This window comes from Lissotriton vulgaris, chromosome 6 (genome assembly GCF_964263255.1).
Source record: "Lissotriton vulgaris chromosome 6, aLisVul1.2, whole genome shotgun sequence".
Classification (NCBI taxonomy): domain Eukaryota; kingdom Metazoa; phylum Chordata; class Amphibia; order Caudata; family Salamandridae; genus Lissotriton; species Lissotriton vulgaris.
Genome location: NC_141694.1, coordinates 957,145,507 through 957,164,888, shown reverse-complemented (window position 1 = coordinate 957,164,888; position 19,382 = coordinate 957,145,507).

Genomic DNA, 19,382 nt, shown 5'->3' with positions numbered 1-19,382 from the left:
TACTACATGAATATTTGGGTACTGACTGGATGATAAGAGTTCTGCAAGCAGTGTCAAGCTGAATGTGTAACTGCTTCACTTTCAGAACAGTGTATAGATAAGCACATACTGCTGTATGGTTCACTACAATACTGAAACGGTAGTGTGAGAGTGTTTGGTGAAAGTGTAACGATACAGACAGGGAAATTGAAGGTATAAAAGGCAAGTTTGCAGGTGCATCGAAGACTGCAAGCATAGTATATAGGGGTTTAAAGCAGTGCATGGCCTAAGGCCTACTTTACTCCATAATTACTTGGGTACTGACTGCATGATTACAGTTCTGCAAAGAGACTGCATGACTGAATTTATAAGAGCTTCATTTTTAGCACAGTGCATAGATAAGGACATTCTGCTGAATACCTCAGTACAATACTGAATCAGCAATCACAGAGTGTTTGCTGGAAGTGTAAGGATAGAGACTGGGGAATTGAAGGTATAAAACACAAGTTTGCCGGTGCACAGAACAGTGCATGCATAGTCTATAGGGGTTTTAAGCAGTCCATGCCGAATCACTGACATAATATCGAAAGACACAATATCGTCCTACAACATTATCAACACAAAAATATCGAAAGCAATAATATCGACATCCTATACATAACTAAAAACATACAAAGATATCAGATATTAAATATCGAGCTACATAAAACATTGATCTCACTAATATCAACAACATACATATCGAAATATTTAAATATCAACTACTAAAAAATATACACACTAAGTAAAAATATCGAGAGGAAAATTATCGACAACAATAATATCCTTAATTTAGAAATATCAAAAATGATTATTAATATACAATAACACTTTTAAACATTTAAAAATATAATTAACACAAAAATACACATCTCTCATAACAAACTATAAATATAATTACATTTCACAATTAAAATATATTAAATTAGATAGAAATGTAACTAATACTATTTAAATAAATTATATAAAATTATCTCACCAAAAGATTAGTTAGCGTTTGCCTTCTATGGAAAATAAATACCCAAACATATTTTCAAAAATACAAACTAACCAATAAAAACACTGCAAATATAAATCGACCAATAGCCAACTAATTACTAACACCAAACCACTATATAAACAATTAAACACTAAACACAAACCAACTGAAAAAAGAAACGACAGGAGAGAATACTGTGGATAAATTTGACTACACCTACAAGAACATCAAGATTCAACCTACAATTCAGAGGATTAAAAGTAAGTAACTAAAACAAACTAAATGAAACTAACTGCTAAAATGTAAAAAAATAACAAACATGATCCAATAACTAATACATATCTTTTATTTTCTCCTACCACTACAGAATACTCTACTGACAAAGAACAGAGAACAGAACTCAGAAAATCAAGATACAACTAACAAAGTAAGTATGTCCAAAGATTTTAATAACAACATAAAATAAGTCTAAACTAAAACTTATAGCATAAAATGTAACTGCAACATAATAAATATATCAAAACAATTAACATGAAAAAATGCATTTTTTTTTACAGATAAAGAAAATACAGAAAATACAGGCCACAACTAAACATTGGATACATTCGACTACACCTACAAAAACATCAAAACCCAACCTTAAAATCAGTGAATATAAAGTAAGTAAATAAAATGAACTAAATGAAACTAACTGCTAAATTGTAAAAAATAACAAACATGATCCAATTACTAATGCATATCTACTTTTTATGCTCTAGCACCACTACAGAATACTCTACTGACAAAGAACAGAGAACAGAACTCAGAAAAACGATATACAACTAACAAAGTAAGTATGTCCAAAGACTTTTATAAAAACATAAAATAAGTCTAAGCTAAATCTTATAGCAAAAACTGTAACTGCAAACTGAAACGTATATCAGAACAATTAACACAAATAAATGCATTTTTTCTTCAGGTAAAGAAAACACAGAAAATACAGACCACCACTAAACAGTAAAGAACATCAAAATCAAAGACTGAATTTCCAAAAAGGTAAGCATGCACGATAGAAATGTTTTTAAATGTACCTTAATATACATACATCTATATTTTAAATAACTATAAAATATATTTCTTATAGATTAACAAACAACAAAATGACAGAAGGAGCTGCATTTGTTACCAGCCAGAAAGGAAAACTATTACTCTGCTACATGGGTTACACTTATACCCAAGAGAAACAATTTGGGAGGAAAGTTAATTGGAAATGTTGCAAATATTACTCCAACAAATGTTATGGAAGGGCAACAACTAGGGAAGCAACAGCCCTTTATACCAGGGAACACAACCACCCACCAAACATAACCAAAATAGAAGTTAGTAGTATTAGAAAACATTAAAGAAGCAAGTACAGGTTCCCAAAAACCAACAAGCGTAATCTTAAAAGAACAGATTCCCTTAATACCTAAAACCGCCACTACACAAATGTCAATTATAGGGGTAGATTAGGATTGCGGTTTTCCCGCATCCTCCGGGCTGGCGGAAGCCACCGCCGGCCCGGAGGATGCGGGAAAACCGCTGCTGAGCCACAAAAGACCCACCGCCATATTAGGATGGCGGTGGGTCTTGAAATCTGTCCGCAGCTTTTCCGCCGCGGTCGCCTTCCGACCGCGACGGAAAAGTGGTAACATGGCTGGCGGTGTCTATCAGACACCGCCAGCCATATTAGGATGGTGTAGAATGTATGCTTTTCCACGGCAGCTTCTCCGCCGTGGAAAAGCATACGGACCTTCACCTCGGGGGCCCGTTGCGGGCCCCCTGGGTGAAGGGGGGGTGGGGGGTGTTCATGGAGGGTACCTATGGTACCCCCCTGCATTTGTGTGAACAAAGCAGCAGGCACCACGCGGTGCCTGCCGCTTTGTGCACGCAAATGCGGTGCATGCATTTTTAACATTGCGCCGGGTGCAGCTTGAAGCTGCACCCGCCGCAATGTTAAAGATAGAGGATGTGACCGCCACCCTGGCAGTCACATCCTAATCTGCACGGAGGGAACGCCGCAGCCCATGCGGACTTTCCCTCCTACTCTGGGGTCCGTCCGCGATCCTAATCGGCCCCTAAGTTTCCCTCAAAAGAACAATATCACGTACCAAAAGAACAACTACCACTACCACTCCACCTCCTATAACATATAGCGATATAAATTTAAATCCTGACCAAACTATAACTTTAAACAAACGACCTTTTGTCATTTACGACAACGAAAACAATGAGAAAAGACTAATAATTTTTGGCACAGCTATTAACCTCATAAAACTCCAACAAAGCCAATATTGGATGATGGATGGGACTTTTAACAACTGTCCCAAACCTTTTTTCCAATTATACACGATACATGGCCTATATCAAAACTGCAATATACCTCTACTTTATGCACTGCTACCAAATAAAACTAATTCAACATATATGGAATTATTAAACACTATCAAACAAAAAACTAATGACTATTCCCCAGAAAAAATAATACTTGATTTTGAACAAGCAATGCTTTAAAGTATTTTAAAAATACACCCCCATACCTGTATCCAAGGCTGCTATTATCACTTTAATCAGTGTCTATGGAAACATTTACAAAAGACAACCCTAAGCATAGAATATACAACCAGTTCATCTTTTGCATATCAAATAAAAAAACTAACAGCACTGGCTTACGTTCCAGAAACAGATGTGGCCGAACACTACAGCATTTTAATTGATAGCACATTTTACAAACAAAACGAAGCAAAATTAAGTGCCCTCTTAGACTACTTTGAGGACACATGGGTAGGTAGGCTCCATAGATCTGGCCACAGGAGAAATCCAAAATTCTTAATACCCTGGTGGAACGTTTACCGGAGCACCTTGAATGGGGAACCTGAAACAAACAACGCTGTTGAAGGCTGGCACAATGCCTTCCTCAAATCAACAGGCAGAACTAAATCAACTTTAGAAAAATGTATTAAATGCCTCCAAAAAGAGCAAAGTTATCAAGAGTTCAGAATGGAACAATCCATTACTGAACTAACTCCAAAAACCTCTAATCAAACCAAGCAAATGCACAAATACCTAGAGCAACAAGTAAAGCTGTACCCTAGCACAAAAGGCATAGAATACCTCAACATAATAGCCAAAACACTACTCTAAATTACTCTAACCAACAAAGCAGTGCTAAAAAAAATACAAACAATACAATGTAAATCACAATCATATATTTTATCTCAAAAATAATTAATGTGTGCAATATATGTTATATTTTTTAAAATATATACACACATTAATAATATTTGAAATAAATAAAACATAACAATAATCATAATAACATTACCCACCCACAATAAATAACATTTAAAACACTTACCAAGCATATCCCAAAGGCTGTAGAATCCATTTCCACCAAAACAATCCAGTTTAGAAAAAGGGTGCCCAAAAGAAAATGAAAAAATCCAACTGTCCCAAAACTGAATAATCCATTCTACGAAGGTCGTTTGAAAAACCATAAAAATCCCCAAAAATGATAAAATATAAAACAAACGGTCAAGGAAAACCGAAAAATTTAAAGAAGTGTTAAAAATTCATTAGTTCATAAAACTAACAAACACCTCTTTAAAAAATAAAAACGACAACTTCCAACATCACGAACTCCTGCTACAAAAATACATAAAACATACATTCCCACCCACACAAAACAACACATAAACTCCTACTAACAGTAATACTAACCTTACATTGTACTTAATGAACTTTAAACATTGAAACACTAACTCTACAAACAAGCCTATACAACGTTAAAAAGTACGTACATCCACCATACGTAAATACCTCATATCAAAACACCTAATACAACTAACTTACTTCTAACCACACTAAATAGTACTAAACTACTATCAAAATTAATTTAAAACACACTTAAAACATATAAAACAAACCTTACCTTCAGTGACGTGAAGTGTCTCCCAACCGCGAGCTAGTCTTCATCCAAATAACACAAAACAACATAAAGCGGTTACAAAATAAATGACCCAAAACTAAATAAATAGATTAACATGACAGACATATTATTTAATGTATACAAATATTCCTTTACAGAATAAAAAATGAATACTATGTAAAAAAACATTGTGATTTTTTACTTGTATTAAAATAATTAACCAAATCTACATATTTAGTAAAATTATAAAAATAAATATTATAAAATACATAATATTTATTATTATAATTCTTAAAATCTGGAAAATGTGTACAAAATTCTTTAAAAATATTTTTCAAAATGTATATAAATAAAGCTGTATTAAAATATTTTCTTCATTTACATATATTGTTTAAAAATTAATATTAATATTTATTATATTAATATTAATAGAAAAATATTATGTACAACCAACATGTATGACAATATAAAAATTGTATATAATTTGTAAAAATATTGTACTTTTTTGTTATATTTCAAACAATACTTACATCTACATTAAATATGTTTTTTTAATGAAATTTACTATTTCAATAAAAATTGAAAATTGAAAATTAACCATAAAATATTTTAACAAATATATGACTAAATATATTAGTATTGAATAAAAATATAATACTAATGTTTTTTGTTTATTTTTTGTCATGTCAATAAAAAAATAAAAAATTTCAACTATACTCAAATTGTATTACATTTATTTATTCTCATAAATAATTGACTATTCCCACTCCACTCTACATTCATTTGAGGTAACTGCTGGAAACTAATTAAATATAATTTACTATTCCCACTCCAGTCTACATTAATTTGGGGTAGATGCTGGACACTAATTAAATATAATTTAGTATTCCCACTCCAGTCTACATTAATTTGGGGTAGGTGCTGGACACTAATTAAATATAATTTACTATTCCCACTCCAATCTACATTAATTTGGGGTAGGTGCTGGAAACAAATTAAATATAATTTACTATTCCCACTCCAGTCTACATTAATTTGGGGTAGGTGCTGGAAACAAATTAAATATAATTTACTATTCCCACTCCAGTCTACATTAATTTGGGTAGGTGCTGGACTCTAATTAGAAATAATTACCTATTCCCTCGCCAATCTCCATTAATTTGGGGGAGGTGCTGGACACTAATTAAATATAATTAAGTATTCCCACTCCGGTCTATATTAATTTGGGTTGCTGCTGGACACTAATTAAATATAATTAACTGTTCCCACTCCAATCTACATTAATTTGGGATAGGTGCTGGACACTATTTAAATTTAGTAACTATTCCCACTCCATGCAACATTAATTTGGGGGAGGTGCTGGACACTAATAAATATAATTTACTTATCCCACTCCAGTCTACATTAATTTGGGGTAGATGATGGACACTAATTAAATATAATTTACTATTCCCACTCCAGTCTACATTAATTTGGGGTAATTGCTGGAAACTAATAAAATATAATTTACTATTCCTACTCCAGTGTACATTAATTTGGGGTAAGTGCTGGTAACTAATAAAATATAATTTACAATTACCACTCCAGTCTAGATTAATTTGGGGTAGGTGCTGGACACTAATTAAAATTAATTTACTATTCCCACTCCAGTCTACATTAATTTGGGGTAGATGCTGGACACTAATTAAATATAATTTAGTATTCCCACTCCAGTCTACATTAATTTGGGGTAGGTGCTGGACACTAATTAAATATAATTTACTATTCCCACTCCAATCTACATTAATTTGGGGTAGGTGCTGGAAACTAATTAAATATAATTTACTATTCCCACTCCAGTCTACATTAATTTTGAGTAGGTGCTTGACACTAAATAAATATAATTTTCTATTCCCACTCCAGTCTACATTAATTTGGGGTAGGTGCTGGACACTAATTAAATATAATTTACTATTCCCACTTCAATCTACATTCATTTAAGGGAGGTGCTGGACACTAATAAATATAATTTACTATTCCCACTCCAGTCTACATAAATTCGGGGTAGGCGCTGGACACTAATTAAATATATTTTACTATTCCCACTCCAGTCTACATTAATTTGGGGTAGGCGCTGGACACTAATTAAATATAATTTTCTATTCCTGCTCCAGTCTACATTAATTTGGGGTAGGTGCTGGGCACTAATTAAATATAATTGACTATTCCCACTCCAGTCTACATTAATTTGGGGTAGGTGCTGGACACTAATTAAATATAATTAACTATTCCCACTCCATTCAACATTAACTTGAGCGAGGTGCTGGACACTAATTAAATATAATTTACTATTCCCACTCCAATCTACATTAATTTGGCGTAGGTGCTGGGCACTAATTAAATATAACTTACTATTCCCAATCCAGTTTGCATTAATTTGGGGTAGGTGCTGGACACTAATTAAATATAATTTACTATTCCCACTCCATTCTCTATTAATTTGGGATACGTGCTGGACAAAAATAAAATAATATTAATAATACCAAATCCAAATTATAAAATAAAATTAAATAATATACTAAAATAATATATTCCTTCTTTTTTAAATCTGTTATTTTTTTCAATTCTTAAACTGTTTTGCAAAAAATTATTTTGAATGTAATAAACATTTTATTATTTACCTATAATATAGACTTTTTTCATAACAAACACAACCCTTAACCACTATAAACACTACAACTTAATCCTAAATGTAATTTTTTTTTCTTCAAATTAAAGCAGTCCATGGCCTAAGGCCTACTTTGCTCCATGATTACTTGGGTACTGACTGGATAATTACAGTTCTGCAAGGAGAGTGTCTGACTGAATTTAAAAGAGCTTCAATTTTAGCACAGTGTTTAGATAAGGACATTCTGCTGAATAGCTCAGTACAATACTGAATTAGCAATCACAGAGAGTTTGCTGGAAGTGGAAGGATATCGACTGGGAAATTGAAGCTATAAAAGACAAGTTTGCCGGTGCATAGAAGAGTGCATGCATAGTCTATAGGGGTTTGAACCAGTCCATGGCCTAAGGCCCACTTTGCACCATGAGTACTTGGGTACTAGCTGAATGATTACAATACTGCAAGAAGACTGTCTCAAACCATTATTATTATATAATAATACATTTATTCTTGTAACATCTCATAATTTAATAGAGCTTCTAAAATAATTTCATCAGGTATTTCATTATCCTGGTTGTCAATTTCAAAAGTCATATGATCAAACTCGATGTCATCTAATGCTTCCACAAAATCAGCATCCAAGGTTTCATCTAAGAAATCACAGCTGATATCTGCAGCACTAATTTTTCCTCTTCATTCTCGTTGCCCATGAAAGGTATATTTAGCTCTTCTATGAGAGTGTTACTAATTTCGAAACCGTCTTCCATATTGTTCTGTTGTTTTTCCATAGTGAATTTCTTATGTTGTAGGTCCTTGTACAAAAACATAAACACTTCATATTATCCTTTTTCCTATTACACAACACATAACTAGCTTTATCAACTATTTTGCCCTTTAAAAAATATTATACAAATACCATTCTCAACTAGTTTATAAGATTATATAAATATAATTATTTCACCACCAGTCCCGCTTCCTCTTCAGAGAACAGGTCTGACACAGCTGGGGTCTCTTTACAACAAGGCTTTATTTTCATTCATACAGCACCATTATTACAGCGTGTTCAACTTCAGTCCTGCGCCTGGGACGCGTTTCGGCGTTTGCCTTCCTCCTGTCAGTGCTGCGCTCGACTGTCAATAGTTTAAAATTGGAGCAGCATTTTAGGCATAGAAAGAGGACATGGAAAGTTCATCAAGTAAGTACTTGTCCTCTTTCTCTCCTCCGGTGTACCCAGATGTGCTGTTCCTGCATGTTTGGAAATCGTCAATACTCCACAATAGTAGGTTGAGTAAGCACCTCTCCCAAGCATGATAAAGCTACGACATTGCCGTCCATGTAGAATACCAGCTTTCTCCTCCCATGCAGGATTCAAGGCGGACCTCCGCAAAACATCACCACCAGTGCCGCTTCCTCCTCATAAAACAGGTCTGATACAGGTGGGGTCTCTTTACAACAGGGCTTTATTATCTGCCATACAGCACCATTATTACAGCGTGTTCAACTTCAGTCCTGCGCCTGGGACGCGTTTCGGCGTTTGCCTTCCTCCTGTCAGTGCTGCGCTCGACTGTCAATAGTTTAAAATTGGAGCAGCATTTTAGGCATAGAAAGAGGACATGGAAAGTTCATCAAGTAAGTACTTGTCCTCTTTCTCTCCTCCGGTGTACCCAGATGTGCTGTTCCTGCATGTTTGGAAATCGTCAATACTCCACAATAGTAAGTTGAGTAAGCACCTCTCCCAAGCATGATAAAGCTACGACATTGCCGTCCATGTAGAATACCAGCTTTCTCTTCCCATGCAGGATTCAAGGCGGACCTCCGCAAAACATCACCACCAGTGCCGCTTCCTCCTCAGAAAACAGGTCTGATACAGGTGGGGTCTCTTTACAACAGGGCTTTATTATCTGCCATACAGCACCATTATTACAGCGTGTTCAATTTCAGTCCTGCGCGGGGACGCGTTTCGGCATTTGCCTTCCTCCTGCCAGTGCTGCGCTCGACTGTCAATAGTTTAAACTTTCACGCAGGTTTGTATTGTACATCACGGAGGATCCTCATTGGAGCAGCGTTGTAGGCATAGAAAGAGGACATGGAAAGTTCATCAAGTAAGTACTTGTACTCTTTCTCTCCTCCGGTGTACCCCAATGTGCTGTACCTGCTTGTTTAGAAATTGTCGATACTCCACACTAGTAGGTTACGTAAGTACCTCTCCCAAGCTTATGATAAAGCTACGACATTGCCGTACATGAAGAATACCAGCTTTTTCCTCCCATGCAGGATTCAAGGTGGATTTTCCCTGCTGGTTACAGACCCCTTCAGCGGTTATCCGCTACTCTTCCCCAATGTCCAAACAAGTTAGACCGGGGGGGGGGGCGTGTTATGCTTCCCCAGCCTCCAGCATATCATTTTGTATATGAATGTTCAGTTATAAAACTTTTCTAAATTTTGGAACCAGTCACTCCTTATCACTATAGCAACAGCTGGGCTCTCGGCAAGTAGATAGCTGCTCTGCTCCAAAACCACCACTGTGTGTTTGTTTAAGGCAACGTTGGTATATTTATACCTGAAAGGTGCCGAGTTTGACGTAAGGTTTAGACATAAGACGTCAATAAAGATGTCACTAAGAACTGGCCGTTTTTACAGTGCTCGCAGGAGTTCTATTACAAATCAAAACAAAGCACATGGGGATTTCCAGGTTGCTGGAGGTTTGGTGTGTTGAAAGAACTCGTTGTGCTTTCTAGGAATCTAAGGAAGTAGCTTTTGCCGTGCCTTGGACTGCAAGGGCGATTTACTGAAATATGGATCTGATTCTTATGCCATTATATGGACATTATTGATTATAGCCGTACAAGGGCATAAAATGGTAATATTGACTCTGGTTCATAGATAAAAAGGTTGCGTGTATTGTCGCGTGTTTCTAATTTTGTTTTAGCTAACATGTCTGTTCGCAGTGATCTCAAAATTTGTGTGTGTTCTGAGTCCAATTTATTGGCTTGAAATCAGGTTTTATTAATTTGTAGAGAGGTTTAACCCTCTCCGCATAATTTAGAATGTAAGTTCTTCCGAAATTCAGGAAGCCTAGTATTGATTGTAGGTTCTTCAGCATTTTTGGAGCTTGGAGTACAGCGCAATTCTCTAAGAAGTTGTCTGCCAGGCTTTTGCCTTCACTTGATAATTCGTATCCTAAAAATAGGACAGTTAGATGGGCAATTCGCGACTTTATAAAGTTGAATTTGTAACCCTCTGCTGCGAACCCAAGTATTATGGTGTTCACTCTTTTCAAGTGAGTATCCAGGTCGTCATCTGTGAGATATATGTCATCGACATAAGATAATGCCTCATCATCATAAATTTGTAGTAACTCTGTTACTCTTGCTGAGAATAATCCTGGGCTATTCTTGAATCCCTGTGGGAGTCGACAGAAATTTTTCTGTGACCCCATTATTGAGAAAGCGGTTAAATACCTGCTTTCGGGTGCAATGTTTTGACAAAAGAATCCATTAGAGATGTCTAATGTTGTTTTGTATTTTTTGCGAACTATGTTATTCATTAGTGCCGCACTGTGCGAATTTTTTACCGCAAATGTTTTGCAACATTAGTTAAGGTGTCTGTAGTCCAAGACTAGACGATATGAATCGTCCGGTTTGGAGAGAGGAAACAAAGGATTGTTCATTTGAGAGGTGCATGTTTCAATCACCCCTTGGTATTCAAGTTGATCTAAAATCTCCCTGACTTGTTTTTTAGCTTCTTGCTTAATTGGGTACTGTCTTTGTGCAGTTGGTTGACTTTTTAACTGGATTTTGTGAGGAGGAGAGTCCTCATCCCATCCTACATGATTTTTATATAATGCAGGTGCTTGGGCTACTGCCCATTTTCTGGCATATATGTATTTTCTATGTATTGGAATATGATTTGAGAAGGCAGGCATAATCATTTCTTTGCCATGAGGGCACTCCCTGACAAACTCTTGTGGCCAGTCTTTCTCAGCTAATAGGATGTCATAGCCTTTTGAGAGGTTATCCCAAAACAGACCCCTTACCTTCCTAGCCTTATCTCCCTCTATTCGTAATGTTATTTCGTATATTTTATGAGGTTCGCTAACTCTGGTATCTGCAGTTTCCACTTGAATGTATTCATTCGTGTCCACTGTCTCCAGATGATTCATCAGGATCTTGCGAGCTATGGTGACTTCTGCTGCGCTGTCTAGCAATGTCTGTGCCCACTCTCCGTTTTTCAGCTGTGTCCTCAGTATACTCTGCATGTTTGATTATTTTAACACTTGCTACCGTCTTTCTTGGAAAATGTAATTTTTTACTTTGAGCAGGTTCCTTGTCTTTGGACTTGACGTGCTCTTCCCTGTGTTCTGACCGTTTATTTCCATCCCAGCTCTTCTTTGGAGTGTTTAGATTATTTTTAATAAATATCTTTTCAGGATTTTCAAGTAGTTGGGGTTTTACCGGTTTCCCACCCAAACTATCTCTACCTAGTTCTTCATAGGATTGTTCTATGATTCTGGCAAGTTCAATTGGTTGGTCTGATATATCTGTTTCTTTCAATTTTTGGCGGATCGCCACAGATGCTGCTTCACCTTTTATGTTGGCTAATAATATAGCCGAGACCTGCTTGAAGTCTTTCAGTAATTTCATACCAAGAGTTAAAGCAGGTTCTGGACCGTATTCATTTTGAATCTGTCTTAGTACATCTGGTATTACCGCCAGAGACGGGATACCATGTGTTTTTGTGTAAATGGAAGCAAAGACTGTGCCCCAAGTGTCACAGTCCTCCACATGTGGTGCGACCCCCATTGGAAGGCAGATAGTCAGAATTCTGTGTTTTCACTAGGGGTAGTATTCAGGAATACTGCCTCAATTTGAGTTATCTTTTGTGCTAGCCAGAATGGAATTTGTTCCCGTTTTGCGGGTGTTTTACCAAGATATGATTGTATGTTCTGTGGTGTAATTTTATTTGTGTTCCCCTGATGAGGGGTCAGCTGTGGAATGTTAACAGCTGATTGGACTGTTGCAGTCCGCATTACATATTGGACTAATTGTCTATGAATTTAAATTAGTAATTTTAGCAGGGCTAAAAGTTCCTTGTCTGACATTTTTTCGATGTCTGGATGTGGTGTGTAGCTGGCTAGAACCGGCCAATTTGCTCCTGGTCTACCTAGTGGACCGAGCCTGGTGATGTGATCATTATGTTTTAGGGCGCCTTTAAACCAGAGCAGGTGCTCTTGGTAATTTAGTGGAATTTCCACATCCTCGAAAGGAGTGTATTCTTCCGGAGGTTCCTCTATTTTGTAATAGTGGAATTTGTGTGTTGTAGCGTTTGCCGCTGGAAAGTTTATCCATGAATAGAATACCTCTGTCTGCCGATATTCGTGTGCCTCTATCACGAAAATGACTGTACCACCTCATGATGTCAGTCCGTTTTCTATAAGTTTTAGAGTTATAGTTTTCCTTATGTTGACCGGAATGAGGATAGCATTCCGGTCATTCTGTAGGAGACTTGTGTCATCCTCTAGGAGTCGAGTTGCCATTCCAGCTTCCTCCTTTTCGTCTTCACTTTCTGGCATTTTTACTGGCAGAAAGGTTTTTTGTTGCAGATCAGGTTTCAAGGAAACAAAAGATTAGGTGCACAATATTTTGGAACACTGTATCCTTCAACGTTGACTAAACCAAAAACTCTACATAGGAATCTCTTCCTACTAAGTTCTGGCGGATTTTAACCTTTCACCCACTCCAGACGCCTATTGGAGTATTTACGGGAAAAAGGGTCTGCGTGAAAAAGCACGACTGAGTTACTCTAACGTCTTGCGTTAGTTTTATCTCCTTACCAACCGTTGGGCGCCATGTAGTGTAGTTCCTATTTTCCCTAAAAGCCCTGCGCATTGGAATAACATAAACAGCAGTGTAGACGTAGGACTGAGGTCATCTAGGTCTCTACTGACTATGTTAAACTTTATTTAGGTTTGCGCCAACTAGCTCAGAGGTCACTGGAAACTTTCTTGAATGAATAGTGAGAGATCAGCTTCCCTGGCTCAGACAAGAAGAGATTCAGCTTCCGACAACCGCATAAACATGACAACTTTGCTCCCTCAGAATAAGAGTAAATCTCTAGAGTCGTGTGAAAACAATAGACAGCTATTTCACTCAGTCAGATGTGCATTCTTAGTTTCACCAGAGTGCAGAGAATAGAGAGACGGGCGTTTTCAATAAAAGGTATTATTTATTGAGCAGTCTTCCTTCTCATGCAAGAGAAATGAATTGCCACAATTGCAATACTTAATGTAAAGTAAAGTACGTACAGTAAAAGGAGTATTATGAATTAATACTGTAAAAGCATTGATATGGTTTCTTAGCCATAAGACACTTTAAAATGGATAAAATGGATAAAATATATACATACATATATACATTGGCTAACGTGCTCAACTGGTGCTTCTAAAATATGCCTACCCCGGTGTACCTGACCTAAGCCTAATATGTGGGAAGGAGTAAGTAAGTAGCAGTTTAAGTTAAGTTGGTTTTGCCAAGAATCTGACTCAAGAATTCTCTCTAAGCGTTTAGTCAGCACTGTACCTTGGGAATAGAATGTAGGAGGTCTGGTATCTCTCTTTCAGAACTCGATATCCCAGTCACCCGCAAGGGTATGCTGGAAACACCGGAGCTGGATTTTCTCGGCAGGAGAAAAGACAGCGTCTTTCTCAGCGCGTCAAAGAGGAGGGGCAGCGTCCGTGGGTTTTTCGCATCAGCTGGGCTCTCGGCAATTAGATAGCTGCTCTGCTCCAAAACCACCACCTTGTGTTTGCTTAAGGCAACGTTGGTATACTTATACCTGAAAGGTGCCGAGTTTGACGTAAGGTTTTGGACATAAGACGTCCATAAAGATGTTATTAAGAACTGGCCGTTCTTACAGTGCTCGCAGGAGTTCTATTACAAATCAAAACAAAGCACATGGGGATTTCCCAGGTTGCTGGAGGTTTGGTGTGTTGAAAGAACTCGTTGTGCTTTCTAGGAATCTAAGGAAGTAGCTTTTGCCGTGCCTTGGACTGCAAGGGCGATTTACTGAAATATGGATCTGATTCTTATGCCATTATATGGACATTATTGATTATAGCCGTACAAGGGAATAAAATGGTAATATTGATTCTGGTTCCTAGGTAAAAACACAATAATAGGAAAAACTAAGGCTGTTATAATAAAATTCAGTACTAAAAAAAGTACAATATGTCTATTCACCTTACCTGTTCCAAACTAGTAGATGTGTTGTAGTAAAATTAACAGTTACTTTTACTTACCTTCAAAATAATAAATAATAAAACAATTATATATTATAAAATTAGCATCTGTGGAAGACAAAAAAATACAATTACAATATATCTTTTACAACACAAAATAATTTGTAAAGCATTTCATTTGCCTTTTTTTGCTGTTCTCAGAATATATTGAATTTCACTAGAAACAGTGAGTTCAATAGTACTCATCACATAACAGTGGGCAAAAAAAGGACAATCAATAAGATTATCTTAAAAAAAACCATTCAACATTCTCAATAACAATCTAAAAAATAGAAATAAAACATATGTTAAAGGCTTTTTTCTAACAGCAATTCCTTACGTAACTATGAGATATGTCAAACAATCTTAAAATAACAAAACACTATCATTAATTTTCATAGACTGCAAATATATGCTGACAAAATACAAAACAAATATTCCTTAATGGTTTTACATACTTTTTCTCATGGCCAAATAGTATATCTAAATTTCTTAGCTTGGAAGTTCTTCAATACTAATCCTTAGCATCCGTCTCCCACCTTTCTGATCCAAAACCAGCGACATTATTTGCAACGTCCCTCAACTTGACGCTATTCAACATCTACATGGCACCCTCACACAAGTGGCCCACCATCACAACCTGAACATTATCTGCTAAGACAACGACACCCAACTCATCTTCTCCCTCACCAAGGAGCCACATACCACCGAAAGACGTCACCAACTGTACAAGGATCAACTCTCTAAATCTACAACGACTACGAGTCCAAAACACTTCCGCCCAACTGATCATCAATGTCCCCTGCCGCAGCCACATCACCCACCACCTAAGAGATCTACACTGGCTTCAAGTCAACAAGAGGATAACCTTCAAGCTCCTCACCCTCACTTACAAAGTACGCTACAACACCAGACCAACCTACCTTAACAGCAGTAATCCTGAAAGGCCAAATTTTGTTCCTAAAATTTTGGCTTTAAAAATATTAGGTAAGAATTTGGTAACTCTTTAGGTAAACATTGTTTAAAAACCAATTGACTATCATTACAATGGGCTCGATTCACAGAATGAACTTAAGATTCAATCCTAAACTTACTACTATTTTGGTATTCACAGAATGCACTTACTACTTTTGGCATTCACAAAATGAACCTGCCTACTTTTGGTATTCACAGAAGTTAGGATTTTGTCTTAAGTTTGTTTTAAGACAAATTTAAGAGAAACTTAACACAGACTTAAGACAGACTTAAGATAAAATCCTAACTTAAGTCTGTCTAAAGTTTGTCCTAAAACAAACTTAAGGCAAAATCCTAACTTCTGTGAATACCAAAAGTAGTAAGTGCATTCTGTGAATACCAAAATAGTAGTAAGTTAGTAAGTTTAGGATTGAGTCTTAAGTTCATTCTGTGAATCGGGCCCAGTGTATCCAACCTTTCAGACATTTTAAATAAACAGTGTAATATTCAGATGTTGTACAAGGTCCATCATGAAAAAATAATTGCAACAGCTACAAAAGTTCTACCTGATATTGATACTTGAGTGGCTACAACATATTTAATTAAAGTTTCCAATTTTCTTCCATCAGCTCTACAACGTTGCAGCATTAAAATTACATACTGTCCATATCTTTGTATAAATAATATTGATGACATTTCTGATTTACATTGGCTACACTCCATGTTTTGACTTGCTCCTCTAACTAGATTGTTAAAAGACACTGACTCACAGTCAGGTAAAGTCAAATATATGAATTTTTCAGTGTCTATGTTAGTGCTACATGTAAATAAACTATTTTCACAGTCATGTTGCCATTTATAAGAAAGGCCAAAAAGGTTTTCAATATCTATACCTTCATCTTCCAATACAACAAGCATAAACATTAAAAATTCCTGACAATCTTGCTGAATATTCTGCGTAAATTGAGTAGAACCAGAACATATGTCCAAAACATTTTGAATATCAGAAACACTTTGTATTTTACTTTTATCATTTCTACATTTCTCATAAACAGAATACAACAACTAACAGAACCTTTCTCCCGATTTTCAACAAATTGCTGTTGCAAACTTTCAAGAAAAAAAACCAACATTAACAACTGCATTAGCATAGCAATTGACACCAGAACTATTTTCATACTGATAACCAACATTCTCTTAAACACTGTCCTTTTTCTATTTGCTTGCAATCACAACTTCACCTTGTTTTTTTCTTTCTCTACAGTTTCACAACCGATATTCTCAAATCTTCTTTTTCTACCTACCACACGCTTTTCAAATACTAGATATTGACCTAAATTGGGTTCATACTCTCATCTTAACCTATTATACTCTTTCACACAATTTGCATCTGCACTAACCTTTGTCTCATCAAAATCACTCAAGTACAATCCAGATAAAGTTCTCATTCGAGACAAAGCAACATATGCCATACCCTCTTCAAACACGGTACTTCCAATATTCACTAAAGCACTATCTACACTTAAACCTTGAGATTTATGAATGGTCACCGCATACGCCAAAGAAATAGGAAACTGTTTTCTGCGTACATACAAATCTTTTACAAGCAAAAACCAAGCTGAACAATGACTAAATTGTTGTACTTCTGCATTTTCATCAAATTTGATTTTCAAAAATTCAATATCATCTCTATTTACATAATTAACGAAATCAACAATTTTACCCATTGCTCCATTTTCTAAACCTTTTTCCACATTCAAATTACGTTGTAAAATTACCCTACAGTTTACACATACATATAACATCTTTTCTAAAGCAGCAGTTTTACTTATCGATTCCTGTAAAGAATCCAATTTCCTCTTCAACTTTTCAGTCAAAATAATAGTGATTGCTTCATGTTCTATTTTATCAATAGCTTCCAATTTCATAATTTCTTCATTTTCCAACTTTAAAATTTCTTAATTGACTATAGAACATTCACGCAGTGTTGGCATTAAGCAGATTACAGATTTGTTTTCTGCAATTCTCCTATTTTTTTTCTCAGGAACAATATTTTTGTTTGGAAACAAATTGGAAAGTAATCGTCTCTGTAAAGCTTCTTTGGCATGCTTAGTCACTTTTCCAATTCTCATATCTTGAAGAATAGTTCCATAATCAGCATCATTTGCCTGTCGCATATTTGTAATACGTTTCTTATACTCAAAATATGACCAAATGTTAACATTTCCCCAAAGACTTTCTGGTATCTTCATGCACCAGTGTTTTAAACACTGGTTGTCCTTGTGAGAAGTTGGCCTGATATATGATGTTTCCAATTCTGGAACCACCTTGTATCAGTCCAAACAATCCCTCATGGTGTCTGGTTGTAAGTCAACCTTATAGACAAGCTATCTTAATGGTAGCATAGACTAAGCAGCCTTAAAGGCTAAACTCAAGAGGTCGTGTTAAGCGAGCTGTTTTACCAATCACAATCCTGTAATATCAAATGAAAGGACACCACACAAGTATATATTATAAAATATATGTGTTTATTACTAAAATAATCTCCAGTACTCTTTATGAGCAAAGGGGCACAAGCGTTAAATCAAAAGCACAGTATAACATATGAAAGTTGCACAATTATGGATGAGGGCGGGTGGCCACTCAAACCATATATTAAGAAAGTGGTATAAGAGATACCAATCGAACAGTGGTTAGGTCTAGGGCCTAGGGAATCGCTGGGAGCAGTCGGGACAAGCAATGCTGAAGTCGGGAAAAGCCCGCGGGATTCGGGTGCAGTGCTTAAAGTACACGCATGCACCAATGCAAAGTCAATGTGCGTAAAAGTTACACAAATAGAGTTTAAGGATACTTCCGCTGAACCTAGATGGACAAAACGTTAGACACAAACCCTAGAGGTGTGTACCAGTGTGGGAACACCGGCGTTGCTGAGTTACCTCACCCAGAGGAAGCGGGTGCATAGGGTCGAAGTGGCGTCGGGTTTCGTCACGCAGGTTGTTGGTGCTTGAAGCTGAAGATGCTGCAGGCGATGTGAAGGAGAAGTGTCCGGTGTGATCCAAGGGTGGATCAGAGTAGAAAAGTACCTGAAAGCAGAGGGGACAGAGTCTGGGTCACTCAGCAGTGACCAGGGTGGAACCAGGACGGAACCAGGCAATGTCGGGCGCAATCAGGTGGTTGTCGAGGAGCTTCTCTCCACTGCCACGTGGGCTCTGGGGCATCTGCGATGTCCAGAAGCGGGTCACGAGCTGTCCCACACAGACTCTCACCGTCGGCGATGTTGGCTTCAAGATCAGAGCAAACAACACTTGGCAAGAGCAATCCACGCAGGACTGGAAGATTGCTTCTCACTCAAACCAGGAGGGTCAGAGCGGGTGCTCCTTTTCAGAGGAGCTGGTGCAAGTCTGAAGCAACCAGAATCGCAAGTTGGTTTTAGGTTTTCGCCGGCACAGGGGCCAAGAGCCAGCTGGCAAGTGACCGGGCCAACGCATCGAGCCAAAGAAAGCAGAAGGGCCCCACACAGCACTCGTCGAGTGTAGAGGGGTGAGCTTCGGTGCTAGTGTGGCTC